Raw genomic sequence first — 16849 nt, 5'->3', positions numbered from 1 at the left:
GAAGACGCAGTGTACCCGCTCCTCCCTATGACCCGCGGTCACTGGTGGGAGTGGACGCTGGGTGGAGGGCAGGCGGGGAGATGCCCCCAGACCCATCAACTGGGGGAGGGGCCTCCGCCCCTGTGCCCACTGTGCGGTGACCTCAGGACGCTGTCCGGCGCCGCAGGGCGGCGGCGAGGAGGGGAGACACAGGAGTCCAGTGCAAGTTCTGCCTCAGGCCGCCCGGCTGCACCCCTCTGAACTTAAACACAGGGTGGCATCGAGCCACCCGCAGGCCTCCGGGAGGCGGGTGGGACGGGCCCACCCGGCGCTGCAGGATCGAGAGGCGGCCTCAGCACCCTGTACGTCTTCAGTTTCTTCGTCCTTGGTGAAGAAGGCCCCCTCAACTAACCCAATGTGTCTGGGGTTACTCTACTTTTCGGGCATGCGTATTCTGCCCCTCCGGCCAGGTTCGGCCTCACAAACGGGGCCCGGACCGGGCCCAGAGAGTCAGCGCGTGAGACCGACCACACGTACGCCTGTCCTCACCAGCTGTGTGCCACCTGTGGTCTGCACGCTCCGGGTCGAGGCTGGTACCCGGCCGCCTCGGTCACGCAAGGCGGCGTGGCGGGCCCTCAAACAGGCCCCTGGAACGGGACAGAGTCCAGACGCAAAGCCTCGCGCGCTGGCAGGTGGAGGCGCGACACCTGCCCACCCGGCGACCACGCGAGGGAGCTGTGTGCAGGGTGTCTGTTAGGAGGCGCTCTTGGGAGGGAGGCGGGTGGGCCTGTAGTCCACTCCCAGATCTCAGCCAGCCCCGGGGCCTCTGGGATGACCTTCGGAGCTGTCGGAGTCAGAGCCAAGGCGCCTTCGAGCCCCGCGTGCATCAGTCAGCGGACCCACACTTTGTCGGGAGCACAGCGTGATCGCGGGTGGGTGGTGCTTTTTCCTGCAGCAAATATCCCCAGAGGGGACCTGCCCACTGAGGGCCGTCGTCCCGCAGCTGGAGGGGGGCCCAGCAGTGTCACAGAGCCCTGCACCTGCCAGGGGGACAGGGAAGTCTTCAACGACCGAACCAAACGTTCACATTGGAACAAATAACCGCGGCCCTTATCTGTCCACACACACGAGCCAATCTGACACGGGCCATAAGCCAAACACAAATGCTGAGAGTATAAAATTCACAGAAGAAAACCCTGAAGGATTTCTTTGTGACCTGGGGTCAGGCAAAGACTTCTCAGTTAGGAAACTCAAGGCATGAACCATAAAACTTTTACACTGACGAGATGAACTTCATCAGAACCCAAACGGCTAGTCGTCTAAAGACATTGATAAACAATGAATAGACCACATACAAAAACTCAAGATAGGGGCGCCTGGGTGGCGCAGTCGGTTAAGCGTCCGACTTCAGCCAGGTCACGATCTCGCGGTCCGGGAGTTCGAGCCCCGCGTCGGGCTCTGGGCTGATGGCTCGGAGCCTGGAGCCTGTTTCCGATTCTGTGTCTCCCTCTCTCTCTGCCCCTCCCCCGTTCATGCTCTGTCTCTCTGTGTCCCAAAAATAAAGAAATGTTGAAAAAAAAAAAAAACAAAAACAAAAACAAAAACTCAAGATAGATTAAGACCTCAGCATAAGACCTGAAATGACAAAACCAGAAGCAAACTCGGGGAGAAGGTTCTTGACACTGGACTCAGCAGTGATTTCCTGGAGACGATGCCAAAGCGCAGGGAGCAAAAGAGAAGCCGGGCGACATCAAACTTAAAAACTTTTGCGCAAGGGGCACCTGGGTGGCTCGGTCCTTTGGGCCTCAGACTTCAGCTCAGGTCGTGATCTCGCAGTTCGTGAGTTCAAGTCCTACATCAGGCTCGCTGCCGTCAGCTTAGAGCCCACTTCGGATCCTCTGTCCCCCTCTCTCTGCCCACCCCCTACTTGTACTCTCTCAAAAATAAAACATTAGGGGCGCCTGGGTGGCGCAGTCGGTTAAGCGTCCGACTTCAGCCAGGTCACGATCTCGCGGTCCATGAGTTCGAGCCCCGCGTCGGGCTCTGGGCTGATGGCTCGGAGCCTGGAGCCTGGTTCCGATTCTGTGTCTCCCTCTCTCTCTGCCCCTCCCCCATTCATGCTCTGTCTCTCTCTGTCCCAAAAATAAATAAAAATAAAATATTAAAAAAAACCTTTTGCGGTACCCGGGTGGCTCAGTCGGTTGAGCGTCCGACTTCAGCTCAGGTCATGATCTCACGGTCTGTGAGTTCAAGCCCCACGTCAGGCTCTGTGCTGAGCACGGAGCCTGGAACCTGCTTCGGATTCTGTGTCTCCCTCTCTCTCTGCCCCTTCCCTGCTCATGCTCTCTCTCTGTCTCAAAAATAAATAAAAACATTTAAAAAAATAAATTAAAAAAAAACTTTTGTGCATCAAAAGGGAACCATCAACAGAGTGAAAAAAAGCAACCTATAGAATCAGAGAAAATACTTGTAAATCACTTATCTGACATGGAGTTCATATGCAGAATGTACATAAAGAATTCCTACAGGGGCGCCTGTGGCTCAGTCGATTGAGTGTCCGACTTCGGCTCAGGTCACGATCTCGCGGTTCGTGAGCTCAAGCCCTGCGTCGGGCTCGGGCTGACAGCTCGGAGCCTGGAGCCTGCTTCGGATTCTGTGTCTCGCTCTCTCTCTGCCCCTCCCCCGATCATGCTCTGTCTCTGTCTCAAAAATAAATTAAAAAAAAAAAAAATTAAAAAAAAAAAAGAATTCCTACAACTCAACAATAAAAATCAAATAACTCGCGGGGCGCCTGGGTGGCGCAGTCGGTTAAGCGTCCGACTTCAGCCAGGTCACGATCTCGCGGTCTGTGAGTTCGAGCCCCACGTCGGGCTCTGGGCTGATGGCTCAGAGCCTGGAGCCTGTTTCCGATTCTGTGTCTCCCTCTCTCTCTGCCCCTCCCCCGTTCATGCTCCGTCTCTCTCTGTCCCAAAAATAAATAAACGTTGAAAAAAAAATAAAAAAAAAAAAAATCAAATAACTCGGGTCGCTTGGGTGGCTCAGTCAGTTGAGCATCCGACTTCGGTTCAGGTCCTGATCTCGTGGTCTGAGTTTGAGCCCCACATCGGGCTCTGTGCTGACGGCTCAGAGCCTGGAACCTGCTTCGGATTCTGTGTCTCCCTCTCTCTCTGCCCCTCCCCCGCTCACACTCTATCTCTCTCAAAAAATAAACATAAGAAAAATCAAATAAATTAAAAAAAAAGCTAATTGGCAAAGAACTTGAATGGACATTTCTCCAAAGATTATATACAAACAGTCAGTAAACATATGATAAGCTGTCCCCCGCCACATGTCGTCAGAGAAATACAAATCAAAACCATAATGAGATACCACCCCACATCCATTAAAATGGTAACTATTAAACAAAAACAAAAACAAGCGGAAAACCACCAATGTTGGTGAGGATGTGGAGAAACTGGTGGGATTGTGAAATGGTGTGGCCACGGCAGAAAAGTAGGGAGGCTCCTCAAGGTAACTGAAACCAGAGTTACCACATGATCCAGAAATCCCAGTTCTAGCTAATTATCCACAAGAATCCAAAGCAGCGTCTTGAAGAGATGTTCACCCACCCCTCCTGCTCGGGGCAGCACCGTCCACGGCAGCCAAGAAGTAGAAGAGCCCAGAGTTCTTCATGGACGAGGGACAAAGAAGCCGTGGTCCATCCACACCACAGAACAGCGCTCAGCCTTACCCGGGAAGCAAATCCTGACCCTGCTCCGACACGGATGAACCCCGAGGACACTGGGCCACGTGAAATCAAGCAGTCGCAAACAAAAGACAAACGCCACGTGATTGTGTTCGTCTGACGGACCTAGAGTCGTCCCAGTGATAGAGACAGGAAGGAGAATGGCACGTAGGGAAGGGGAGGAGGTGTCTGATTTGCAAGACGACAAGGTTCCGGAGACCTGGGCCACAACAGGGCGAGCACACCTACCACCGAAACACGGTTAAGCGGGTACATTTTATGTGTTCTAAACGGGCAAGGACAGACCAAGAGAAAACATCCAGGAAACATCTCTCTGACAAAGGACCGTAGAAAACAACATGTGGGGAGCAAAGAGCCCTGCGACTCCCTTACAAAACCACAAACACCCCCCAGATAGTGCCCAAGGCCGCACAGATACTCACAAAGACCCGGCTACAGCGTAGCAGTGAGGAGTGATGTAAAGAGAATTACCTACCAAGGGGGCGAGCAGCATTCTCAAGAATGCAGGCGGAGGGCACCCCGGCAAGGAACCGACGTGGAGGCCCCCTCCGCCGCCCCAAGATGAGGGTCAGGCCTCTCTGGAGACGGTGTGGGGGGGCACCGAATGGCCCGAGCCGCGCAGGCTGGGATGACCGAGAGGCTGGCCGGGAAGCCACCTGTGGGGGGAAAAGCACCAGGGGCAGGAGACCGGCCCCTCCTCCTTGTGCCCTCAGTGCCTCCCCGCCCCCCCACCCTCCGCAAGGCCTAATGCCACGGGCTGGGGAAGCCGGCGGGCGGCTCCGCTGTGACCAAGGACAGCAGAGCAGGCAGATCGGGAGCTGACAGAAGGCCGCTGTCAACAGGAGTGTGGGCTCCAGCCACTTGGGCAACTCGGGTAGTTTCTTATAAACTTAGGCCACCACGCCCATAATACCACCACTGCTAGGTATTTATCGGAGGGAAATGAAAGCACCTGGTAAGGACTACTCAGGGCGGCCTCGTTCACAATGGGTCCAACCTGGCGACAGGCCACGTGCTCCCCCGCAGGGGGTATTAGGAGATCGGTGAACTCACACCGGGGAAAGTGGAAGAACAAAAGAGGGCCGGCTGCAGTGACGGGAAGGAACCTCAGAAGCGGGGCGCCCAGCAGAAGCAGCCGGGCACAGGCCGCCACCTCCCACGGCAGCCAGGCTCGACCACGGCGGGAAGGCCCACGGCGTGGCCGCGAGTGGCAGAGCCCACGGACGGTGCATCAGAGCCGCCCCCTCCCGTGTGATGTACCCCTCAAACAACCGTAACGGGGAGAACAGAACCTCTGCTTTAGGGCGATTCGAAAGCAGAGGAAGGGCCGCGGAAAGGCCCGGGGGCACCGCCGTCTTGCCCGGCACGGCCTCAAATCAAGTGATTTCGTGTCAACCTGAACTCACTATACCCCAGCAGCGAATAGCTTCTACGCAGGCTTCCAAAAATGCTGGAAGAAGTTGTTTTGTTCTAATTCCTCGTCAATATTTCCAGCTCTAGTTTCTATCATCGATGGGGCATACGTACGACTAGTAGTTTTTCGCAAGCTGAGATTTCGAGGCGCTTCAAGGCCTGCCTGTGAAAACCAGGAGCTGCGGCCAGAGGGCAGTGCTGAGCCCGACGGCTCTCCGTCCCTCCCAGAGGGACACCAGCTGGCTCCACCTGCCTGGGTTTACTGAAACCCCCGAGCTGTGCGTCCCCAGCACTGCCACCGAATACAACTTCTGCAAGGAAATCTGATGTACGAGATCACACACCCCTTTCTAATTACAGGCCTTCGAAAGCGCAGCCTAATTCAGCATCCCACTAGCGCTGGCCTACTGTCTTTCAACATTAGGCCTTCTATGAGGTTACAGTGACATTTTTCTTTTTTGCTTAAAAAAAAAAAATCTTTTCAAGTTAATGTCCGAAGGTAATTATTCCAACACAAAAGCAAACCGGTACGAAAGCAGGATGCTATTTTTGTACCATGTCCCCACGTGCTCCAGAATTCTCTCTCCTGTGGCCCCCCAGTTTCCTAAGGAGCCTTAACTTGCTGTGAGGGGCTGGGTCAGCCGTGTCTTTCATCTTCCTTAAAGCAGAGGGGAAGCTCCGTGGTGGAGAGAGAAGATGCTTAATAATACCTACTTGAGTTCTGAGGATAAAAGGAATTCTGGACTTTTCAGCGTGGTGAGCGGGTGGTCAAGACGTACTCTGATCTGGGCAGGTCTGAATGAACGGGCTGGAAGCGGAAATTCGTGACCGCATGGCTCTAGGAGCCATCTAGGATACATCCATTTGCCGCGGTCTCATCTCATCATTTTTCATACTCCTTTGGCAAACTTAGCGCTTTGTTGTGTATCCTTTTACCTTCGAAAGGCTTTTTTTTAGTACATACTGTACCCAACACGAATTCTGTTTGCCTTGTTGTGACATAAACCAAAATTAACAGAAGCTTTAAAGAGCTAATTTCTTGGGGCGCCTCGGTGGCTCAGTTCGTTAGGCATCTGACTCTTGATTTGGGCTCAGGTCATGATCCCAGGGACATGGGATCGAGTCCCATATTGGCTCTGTGCCAACAGCGTGGAGCCTGCTTGGGGTTCTCTCTCTCTCCCTCTTTCTCATGCACACATGCTCTCTCTCTCTCTCTCTCTCTCAAAATAAATAAGCTTTTTAAAAAAGGCTAATTTCGCTCCACGGCTGACAGGAAGCTGAGTCCTGCCACTATTCGTGGCAGATTCCTCCATCAAGGTGCTCTCAAGTCTGAAGAAGGCTGCCAAAGCCCCGGTCGTCAGGCCTGTGTTTCAGGAAAGCAGCAGGAAGAAACCCCAAAGGGCCCACCGCACATCTCCCATTGGATGATGGTCATTATCTAGAATGTGCCCTCCACGTGTTTCTCTGGGCTCCCACTCTCACCCAGACGTGCATAAGCGCATGCACACACACGTACGCACGGCATCCTGAATTCCTGGTCCTGTAAATGAAGTATTCTGCACATGTCTGCCTCTTTCCTTCCCCGCTGGCCACGCCCCACAGAAACCCCTTCAGGATAACAGCCAACTCTCACGTCGTTCTCCTCACGGCTGCACCCACCCCCAGATGTCGGCCGCGATCGTTAACGTGCCCCCACTGGTGGGCGTTCGCTAATTCTAGTATTCTACCAGGACACCGTGCGGCTGTCCTGACATGGGGAAGTCAACGGGGAGGCTGGGTTTCATTTTCACAGCTATTGCCAGACTGATTTCCAAAGAAGCCAAAACACTTCATATTTTACCAGTGCTGCGAGTACTTTTTCCTTCCACCTCCCCACCAACAACAAATGCTACAACTCTTCTGAAAATCTTGCCAGCCGGTCTGTGGGGTCTAGAGCTCATGGATTTCTGTTTCCCTACCTACTGAAAATCTGGGCATTTCCATGTTTCTTGGCCATTAGGATTTGCTCTTCTATGGACATTCAGTTCAGATAATTACTGTTTTTCCGTTTGATCATCACTCTTTGACAATTTCTTTAAAGGTTTGTCTATAATATATATTAACTCTTTGTCATCTACATCACAAATATTTTTACAGTCTATCCATCGATTGCCAATGTTACAGTATTTTTGCCATACGAAGTTTTTTTATGCTTATACATTGATACTTTCTTGAATAGCTTCTGGTCTTGCAATCTGGTAGTTACTGAGGGTTCCCCCTTGGGGTGCCTGGGTGGCTCAGTTGGTTGAGTGTCCAACTCTTGACTTCAACTCAGGTCATGATCCCAAATCGTGGTATTGAGCCCTGTATCCAGCTCCATGCCGAGCACGAAGCCTGCTGGAGATTCTGTCTCTCTTTCTGTCTGCCCTTCTCCCCTGCAATCTATCAATCAATCAATCAATCAATCACTCAATAAAAGAGGGTTCTCCTACATCTATAGTGGCATTCTATTCTTGGGCATTTATTCACCCATATACATTTTAAGATTTTTTGGGGTACCTGGGTGGCTCAGTCGGTTAAGCGGCTGACTTCAGCTCAGGTCATGATCTCGCGGTCTGTGAGTTCGAGCCCCACGTCGGGCTCTGTGCTGACAGCTCAGAGCCTGGAGCCTGTTTCAGATTCTGTGTCTCCCTCTCTCTGACCCTCCCGCGTTCATGCTCTGTCTCTCTCTGTCTCAAAAATAAATAAATGCTAAAAAAAAATATTTAAATTTTAAGATTTTTTTATCCAATTCCAAAAAGATGCCTCCTCGGGATTCTAACTAGAATTGTATTACATTTGCATATTAACTTGATTTTTTTTATGGTGTAAAATCTTCCTAAACATGCCTTTCCATAGGTTCAGATTTCCATATGATCTGTTTTCTTCATGTGGGTCCTACACCTTTATTCTGAAATGTATTTTTTTCTTCACCATATATATGAAATGTTTGATGGGTTCTTATTGCCAGAGCGGAGAAAGCCAATGACTTCTGTATTTCAGCTTGTATCCAGAAACCTTACCCAGGCTCACTGTGCCTGTTTGTAGAAACAACGCGGTTTATGCCGAACTGGGAGTCTGGAGCATTGGCACGTGCTAGGCAGAGGGCGCCTACGTGAGCCGCGGGGCACAGAGGCTCTGATGAGCTTCCCGGCAGACGCCACTTCACAGATGCTGTGACAACCCAAACACACTCGCTGTGGCTTCAGCGGGAGACGCCTCCTGGAAGTTTGCACCTGTTTTTCTCTGCACTTCGCCCCACGTGCCCGTTGCCCGTGATTTTACTTTGTGCCCTTTCGCTGTGCTAACTGTGGGCTGTGAGGACAACTCGACAGTGCGTCCTGTGAGTCATTCTAGTGAATGACCAGACCTGGAGGTGGTCTGAGGGACCCCCACACATCCTATCAGCAAAAAGAGCTTTACCGCTTGTCTAGCGTTATATCACTTCCTTTCTCTTTCTGGAGTCTTGTTGTATTTGCTAGAACCTTCAAGTCATTTTGAGCAGTAGTGATAGCAGACAGTCCTAATTTTAAATGACATGGTTTTAATGTTTTGCTATTTAAGAGAACGTTTAAGAGAATTTCTGGTTTGCATTGCATTTTTTTAAAAAAAATTTAATGTTTATTTATGTCTGAGAGACAGAGAGAGAAGGAGCGCAAGTGGGAGAGGGGCAGAGAGAGAGGGAGACACAGAATCCGAAGCAGGCTCCAGGCTCCGAGCTGTCAGCACACAGCCCGACGCGGGGCTCGAACCCACGAACCGCGAGATCACGACCTGAGCAAAGTCAGATGCTTAACCGACTGAGCCACCAAGGTGCCCCGGTTTGCATTACATTTAAGCAAAACTGGTCCTTCAACAACATAGTTCAAGTGTCAGTGACCCTGTGTATTAACTGAGTCGCCGCACCAGGTAGAGACGGCCTGAGCTCGCCAGCCTGCCAATCACAGCCGCGCCTCCTGATCAGTGACCATCCGGCGCTTCTTCCCACGCCCGTGGGTGACCGGGCACCAGCCAGGTCGGGAGCCGTGCCACCTTCCGTGATGGACACACTGGCTACTCTGCGGAAGCGCGTCACCGAAGCCGGGAGTCGGCCGACAGAGGTGAGAAAGTGGCAAGGACGGGAAGTGGGGACACTGGAGGCAAATCCAGGTGCAGCAGCGACGGGGCCAGACGAAAGAGCTGCGGCCACAGGGGCCTGGTGAGGCCCACTTGATAACAAGGACGATGTCCCCCGGAAGTGACGCCGGCCACGCCCCCACGCCCACGGAGCCCTCGACACGTTTCGCGTCGCCCCGAGTGCGAGTGCGAAGGCCGCGCTGGAAGCTGATCGCGACGCGGGACAGACAGCGACAACCGACAGAGGTCCAGAAAGGATGCTCGCGGCACGTCCTAAGTCACAGCGGAAGAGGCGAGCGCTGCTATTGACAAGTTTTTTGCAAAGAGAGAAAACGCTTCGATTCTTAGTGTTTCTGGTCTTTTAAATCAGTGTAGGAAGTACTGTGACTCTTCTGCTCTGTGTCTTTAAATTGGTGGGGAGGGTCTCCACCGGTTTGACAAAACATCTTAAGGTTACAGAGCCACTGCGCTCCCCCGCGTTTTACCACACCGACTTCCCTTAATGTAGGAATGGAACCTCACGAACAGCTTCTTCACCACCCACCGAATAGAAGCAGCCAGCTTTCCTTCTGGATTTTGGTGTAGGACTTGGTTGGCGGTTCTCGACACGAGGCTGTGCTCACTTTCGTGGATGGGCCGTGCTTTGTTGTTGTTTTGAGCGTCACTGGATTCTGTTTGCGAACCACTTAATTTCTTCCGTCTTTATTCGTGAGCGCTGTGTGGTTTCCTACTACGAACACCACCTCCGACAGATTTTGAACCTGGCGCTAGCTTCTTCAAATGAATGGAAGGTGCTTCCTCCCTTGAGGCTTGGGCTGGGTTAGCCAGGTTTGATCTGCTCTGTAAAGGCTGTGAACCCCACCAGCAGCAGACCCTTTTTGAGTGGTGGCGTCTCACTCCATGTAGGCTATTTTCTCTGGACTTGTGGAGGGCTGATCTATTTTCATGGAACCACCTTTTGGATTTACTTATCCTGACTAGTTTCCATTTTCTATCTTTAATCTGTTTCTCTAGGAACCGTTTTCCTCCAATGGCCTAAAGAATACTTAGCTCCTTTGACTTCTAGTCTGAGCAACTCCCAGGGTTTAGAATCGTTACCCTCTTGGCAGTCTGTAATTATTCTTTTCATTTCCTCTTCGTTCTGACAGTTATCTAAGGGCATTTTCTTTTTCTAATTTCCAAGCAGTTATTATTTATGTCCAATGTTAATGGATTATGACCAAAACATGGGGCCTTTAAAATCCCCTCATTTAAAAAATGTTTCAGGGAGCTTGGGTGGCTCAGTTAAGTGTCCAGCTCTTAATTCCAGCTCAGGTCGCGATCCTAGGGTCACAGGTTTGAGACCTGCTCAGCACAGAGCCTACTTAAGATTCTCTCTCTCTCTCTCTCTCTCTCTCTCTCTCTGCCCCTGTCTCCCACTCACGCACTCTCTCCAAAATAATAAAATAAAGTATAAAAGTAAGATGTGTTTCTTTGTAGTCAGGCACACAATCTATCCTTGTGAACGTTTCACAAACATAAGGAAAATGATTCTTCCAATTTGAGGGATGTCGGATTCTACACATTAATACGTCCCCTTTACAGACTGTACTGTTGAATTCCCGTCTCCTAATTGGTCAGTCGGAACTCTCAGAAATGGCAAGAGTTGTACCAGGATCTCCCATCATCACTGCACTGTTGGGAATTCTCCCTGCATTTGCACACGTATTCATAACATACCATAATTTTGCCTCTGACCTTCTGTTACTGTTCCTTGTTTACTGGCACCCTTGACCTCGGACGTCACCCCGCCGGACGTAAGCAGCTCAGCCCCTGCTTTTTGTTCGCCTGTCTCTGGAGTCTTTGCCTGCCTTTACTTTCCACTTTCATGGCTTTGGTGTGTTCTGGGAGAAACACAGGGCTGGGCTTACTTTGCAGCCCTACGTGACTGTCTTTTGGTGGGAAAAGTCACTCTCTGTAATAACTTACTTGCCTCTGCTCCCCTCCCCTTTATGTTATTACTTTGTTCATTATGCACAACTGTTCCTTACTCCTTCTCCCTGTTTCCTTAAGTGCAGCCCGCCGTATCTCTCCATTTGTCGGAAGTTCTGATTCAGGGCTCCGTCCCTTGGCCGCGCTCGTGATCATGGCTGCCATGTGAAGACTAGATCCCAAGTTATTTCCCACACCGTGTTTTCTTCCCTCTACATCCTCAGTGCTGGAAGGCGAAACTTTAGAACCTCCACTCCTACACCCCGTGAGACCGTGGAACGTTCACTTTAACGATCCGTTCCTTACTTCTCAAAGAAAGGTAACCAGTGGACAGGAGGGGAGAAGGAACAAGCTGTTGAGAGGCCAGTTAGGAAGTCATTGGTCAGAGATGCTGGTTTTCAGCATGCTGACGGTTTTCAGATGTTTGGGAAACTCAAATCTGCAAGGCTTATGTGTGCAGTGACAAAGTAAACCAGCTCAGCCCCCTGTGTAAACTGCCCCATCCCAGCCAGACCCCTCCCTCCACGCAGACCAGACACCTCAGGGCTTTTCACACTTCACTCAACTACCACAGGTACTTCAAGCTCACATCCAGAACCCTCCCCCTACTCCACCAGATGTGATACCACCACCGACCTAGTGTGCAACTAAAGCCCTGGAGGCCACCCCAGAAGACAGCTCACCACTCCCACTCAGTAACGCGTCCTCAAGTCGGCCTCCCCCAGGGTGTTGAAAATTCACTCTTCTCTCCCCAGCTCGGCAGACTGAGTTCAGGCCAGGTCGTTGCTCGCCTCCCTCCCAGGAGGCATCCCCTCCCTCCTGCTCTGCTACCTGTTCTGCCAGTCTGGTCCCTGGAATGGAATAAGGAACCTCATTTAGAGCGGAGTTAGAATGGAGTCGGGAGGCAGGCGGGGGAGCTCTCCCACCCCAGCACTCACTGCCCACCGCAGACCCAACAGGAAGAGAGGCACCTTGCGTCCCAGCGGGAGGAAAGGAAGATTTCCTCCTCCCCCGGCAACAGCCCAGACAGTGAGAGACCATCCCAGCTGAGCCAATGAGAGAAGGTCGGGAGTCCAGCCAATGGAAGGCCGGCCCAGCCCAGCGAGTAAGACACGGTCGCAGCACAGCCAATGAAAGATTGCCACGGCCCGGCCAATGGGAGACTGCTCCAGCTCAGCCAATGAGAAACCTATACTTCCCGCTCCCAGTTTACTCCAGTGGACTTTTTGCTTACAACAGCCCTCCCAACTCCCCACTTACAAAGGAGCCTCCTCTCCTTTTTTCCAGGATTTGCCTATGGCTTTGGGGTAGCTTGTCTGTCCTGGATTGAAATTATCCCAGATAAATCCACCTTTTGATGGTAAAATAGCTGGCAGTTTTATTTTCGAGATTAACAGATTTCATCACCTTCTGCTCCTGTTGGTTCCTACCTATTCTCTACCCTGAAACAAGAACGGTCTAAAGCTCAAATGTGACATCACTGCCCTGCTTAAAATCCTTCCCTGGCTAGGATCTGCCTCCATTATGAAGTCCCACCATTCTCTCTGACCCCATTTCACAGAAACCCAACCTGGTCCAGCTTGTAAAAGGCAGAATCTGTGATCCGTCTCCTGAACCGTATCGTAGACCGTAACCATAGCCAAGCCAACGTCCACCAAGCCCCAGGCTCACACGGCCCCACCCCCGTCCCGGCTTCTCTGGACACGGTGGCTTCAGCCATGACTCTAGCATTGCTGTCTGGTTTCAGCCAAAAGAATTAGGAGGGAGAGGGAGGGGAAGAGGGAGAAGGACCCGATACTATAGGATCAATTTAAAACCCTGAAGGGTGCACTGGTCCAGTGAAGGCAGGTGCCATATTCCAGATCAGTAAGGGACCCACTATACTGGTGGCATAAGAGAAGCAATACTCAGAACAGGGTGCTCGGTATCCAAATTCTCAGAGCGGAGCGGGTGGTGCTAATTGCCAGAGCAGACAAAACATGAAGTGCCCCCTGCTTGTTCAGTTCCCCTCCGGCCAATTTTCCTCCCTTTGACCCTGCACCCCAGTCTTCCTGGGCCATTTTTCTTCCAACATGCAGGCTTTCTGATGGTTCACGCAGGTTCTCAGCAGGGCTCCGATGTCCTCTCCGTGCCCCTGACACTCCGCCTCCCCTCAGAGCTCAGCTGAAGTGCCCCACCTCAGGAAACTTCCCAAGCAAACATCCCCACACATCCCCTCCTCCAGGTCAAGGCCGGACCCTCCAGAGGAGCTCCTAAGACAACACAGATCATGTCCCCTTTCAATGGTCTCTCCACTATATCGTGGGTTCTTCTAGGCAGAAAGCCTCTCTTATTTCTATTCTACCTCTAGTACCCTGGACCTGGGACAAGTACTCAACTGCTTAGAAATCTTTTTCTAAAATTATTTATGATAATGACTCTTTTTCTGCACTTCACTGTGAACCGCTGTGACTCTGCAATCCATCCTACATTTAACAGGCCACTCTTAAACCTCAATATAGCTCTCTGCCACCTCCATGAGCCCTGTGACAGAGGAGAAGGTGGCTTCTCACCTGACCTGAGGACAGTACACTGAGGCACCCAGGTCAGAGTCACAGGCCATCCAGGTCAGAGAGCCGGGGATACGGAAGATCACCTCCCAGTTCTGTGTCCTTCCCTGGATGCCTCTCCCCTCCTGACCGTCGAAGGCAGGCCCTCCGGTGCAAGCAAGAACTCCCTCCCCAAGCTTTGTGGGTTCTATCAAGCTGTATTTGAGTACCATCTCAGTGTCGGGTAGTTCAGATCCAGAAATGAATAAAACACAGATCTGACCCTCAAGAGACCTATAATACAATGTGGAAAGTCCACTCTTCAGGAGATCAGCACTTACTCAGGGGCTGGGTCACTTAACTATAACCCCTAAAAAGCAATCCCAAAACGATCGCAGCATAAACGAACTACTTAATTCTGGCACGCTAATAAACGTGGGGGTCACAGGAAAAGAGATACTCCATTCTGTCCAGAGATTTGTAGGCTGCCTTGCCGTAGACGGGACACCTCTGGGGGTAGAGATGTGCGAGGAAGGGGGGGGCTTCTGGGCAGGGGGGAGGAGGGGTGAGCAGGCGGAGCAGTCATTCCAAGCAGGGCGGCATGTGCCAGGGGAGGGACGTACAAGGAAGTGAGAAACAGCCCCGTGGGCCCGGGTGGGACCCAGGTTGGGAGGCGGAGCCGCGAAAGGGCAGCCAAAGGCACGTCCAGGCTGGACCCGGAGGGCCTCCCGGGCCCGCGGAGGCGGAGGCAGGAGCACGCGGAGTGCCGTGTGGCACGCAGGGAAGGAAAGAAGCCAGCCCTGGCAGGGGAGGGGAGGGAGGGGCAGCCATTAGTGATCAGGCGGGAGACTCCTGCTCCCGGCCACCAGGACTCCACATGTCCACGCTGCCATTCTGACAAAGTGTATGGGATCCGAAACACGTTCATCAGCATGATATTAACAATTCTTCATTTTCACTGGAAAGTATTTTCCGGAGTGAATTTCACTATGTCCTTGTAATTCCCTGCTCACTTTTTTTGTAATAAAACATCTTTCATTAGGGTTAATTCTCCTCCAGAGAAATGTATGGGGAGTTGGGTTCCATCTATAATTTTATCAGTCACAACTTCTGCCACTGTAGATTCTCATTGGAGCCATTCTTTTCCCGTGTGAGATTTTATGAAGATGATTGTCCTAATCATTTGTAGACTGCAACAACTCACAGAGTGTGGTTTTAGGATTAATTATTCCTGCTGAGCTTATTGTAATAGTTTTCAATGTCATCAATGAGATGGAATTCTTCGGTTTCGTCTGTAATACACTTCATCACTCCGTTGTATCGTGTGTTACATTTTGTACCAACAACATATATTACGAATCCTGTCTGGGGCTGCAGCGGTGTGCACTTTCAGGTTGGTCACAAGAGGGCCGTCCCGAGCAACCGCGTCCCGAGGTTTCAGCGGGGCGGGAAACGACGACACTGGTGGAGTCCCAGTGAGAACAGCCCGCCTCCCTCCTGTCTCCCTCACCAGAACGAAACAAAACAAAGGCACCAAACCTGAGTGGTGCCTGCCCCCCTCCTCCCGCCCAAAGGAGACCTGGTTCACCCGAGAACAGTAGGAAGAATCTGACCCCAAAACGCCAGGTTTTGCACAACACGGAGTGCTTTATGCCAGATAATATTAACTGTCAAAGGAAGCTGAGGTACTCACTCTCCCACACCTTCACAACATCAACGTCAAGAACAATCAAAAGCAACCTCAGGCCACATCATGATGCGCATCCAGTGATCCGTAAAACCGACACCTATTGGCACCGAAGTCCAGTCCGCAGGCCTTTGCCTCCTTGCCAAAGAGGCCCAGGGCAGGATGCCGTCACCCCTGGAGTGACAGCACATGGAAGCAAGGGCAGGACACCCTTTCAGTGTGCTGAGTTTGCTACCATCCTGCTGAGGGCTTTTACACCGATATCCTAAGAGCTCTCGGTCTGTACTTTCCTTGTGGTGCCTTTGGTTTTGGTGTCCAGGTGATGCTGGCCTCACGGATGTGTTAGGAAGTGTCCCCCCGCTTCGGTTTTTGGAAGAATTTGAGTAGCATGCATGTTAACTCTCATGCTTTGTAGGACGTTTGGTACTGTAGCCTTCTGTTCCTTAAGTCTTCTTTGTGGGGAGGTTTTGATTATCCAATCTCTTCTCTCGCTAGAAGTCTGCTGAGATTTCCTCTTCCTTCCTCAGCTGTAGCAATGCGTGTGTTTCTAGAAAGCTGTCCATTTTACCTAGATTACCTAATTTGTTGGTGTATAACTCTTCACAGTATTATCTTATAATACTTTAATTTCTGTCAGGTTGGCAGTAAGGTCCTTGCTTTCATTTCTGATCTGTTATTTGTGTCTTCTGTTTTCCCAGTCTAGCTAAAAGGTTGGACCCCTGCCTCACTCCATACACAAACATTAGCTCAAAATGGATGGGTGACTTAATATAAGAGCAGAACCTATAAAACTATTAGAAGAAAACACGAGAGTAAATCCTCATGATCCCAGATTTGACAACAGATTCTTCTTTTTTTTTTTTTTTCTGTTTTTGTTTCTGAGAGAGCGAGCCTGCAAGCAGGGGACAGGGTTGAAGGAGACAGAGAGAGAGAGAGAGAGAGTGGGCGAGTGAACGAGAGCGAGAATCTTAAGCAGGCTTCATGCTCAGCATGGAGCGAACGCAGGTTTGACCCCATAACCCTAAAAAATAGGCAAAGGACTTGAAAAGACATTTCCCCAAATAAGATATAAGAGTGGCCAAAAAGTACATGAAAAGATGCTCCACACACTGGTCACTAAGGAAATGCAAATGAAAACCACAACGAGACAATACTTCATACCCACCACAATGGCTTACATTTAAAACAAAAACAAGGGGGGGCGCCTGGATGGCTCAGTCGGTTAAGCATCGGACTTCGGCTCAGGTCATGATCTCGCGGCTCAGGTCATGATCTTGCGGTCCGTGAGTTCGAGCCCCGCGTCAGGCTCTGTACTAACAGCTCAGAGCCTGGAGCCTATTTCAGATTCTGTGTCTCCCTCTCTCTCTGACCCTCCCCTGTTCATGCTGTCTC

This window comes from Lynx canadensis, chromosome B3 (genome assembly GCF_007474595.2).
Source record: "Lynx canadensis isolate LIC74 chromosome B3, mLynCan4.pri.v2, whole genome shotgun sequence".
NCBI lineage: Eukaryota > Metazoa > Chordata > Mammalia > Carnivora > Felidae > Lynx > Lynx canadensis.
This window is presented reverse-complemented; position numbering follows the sequence as displayed.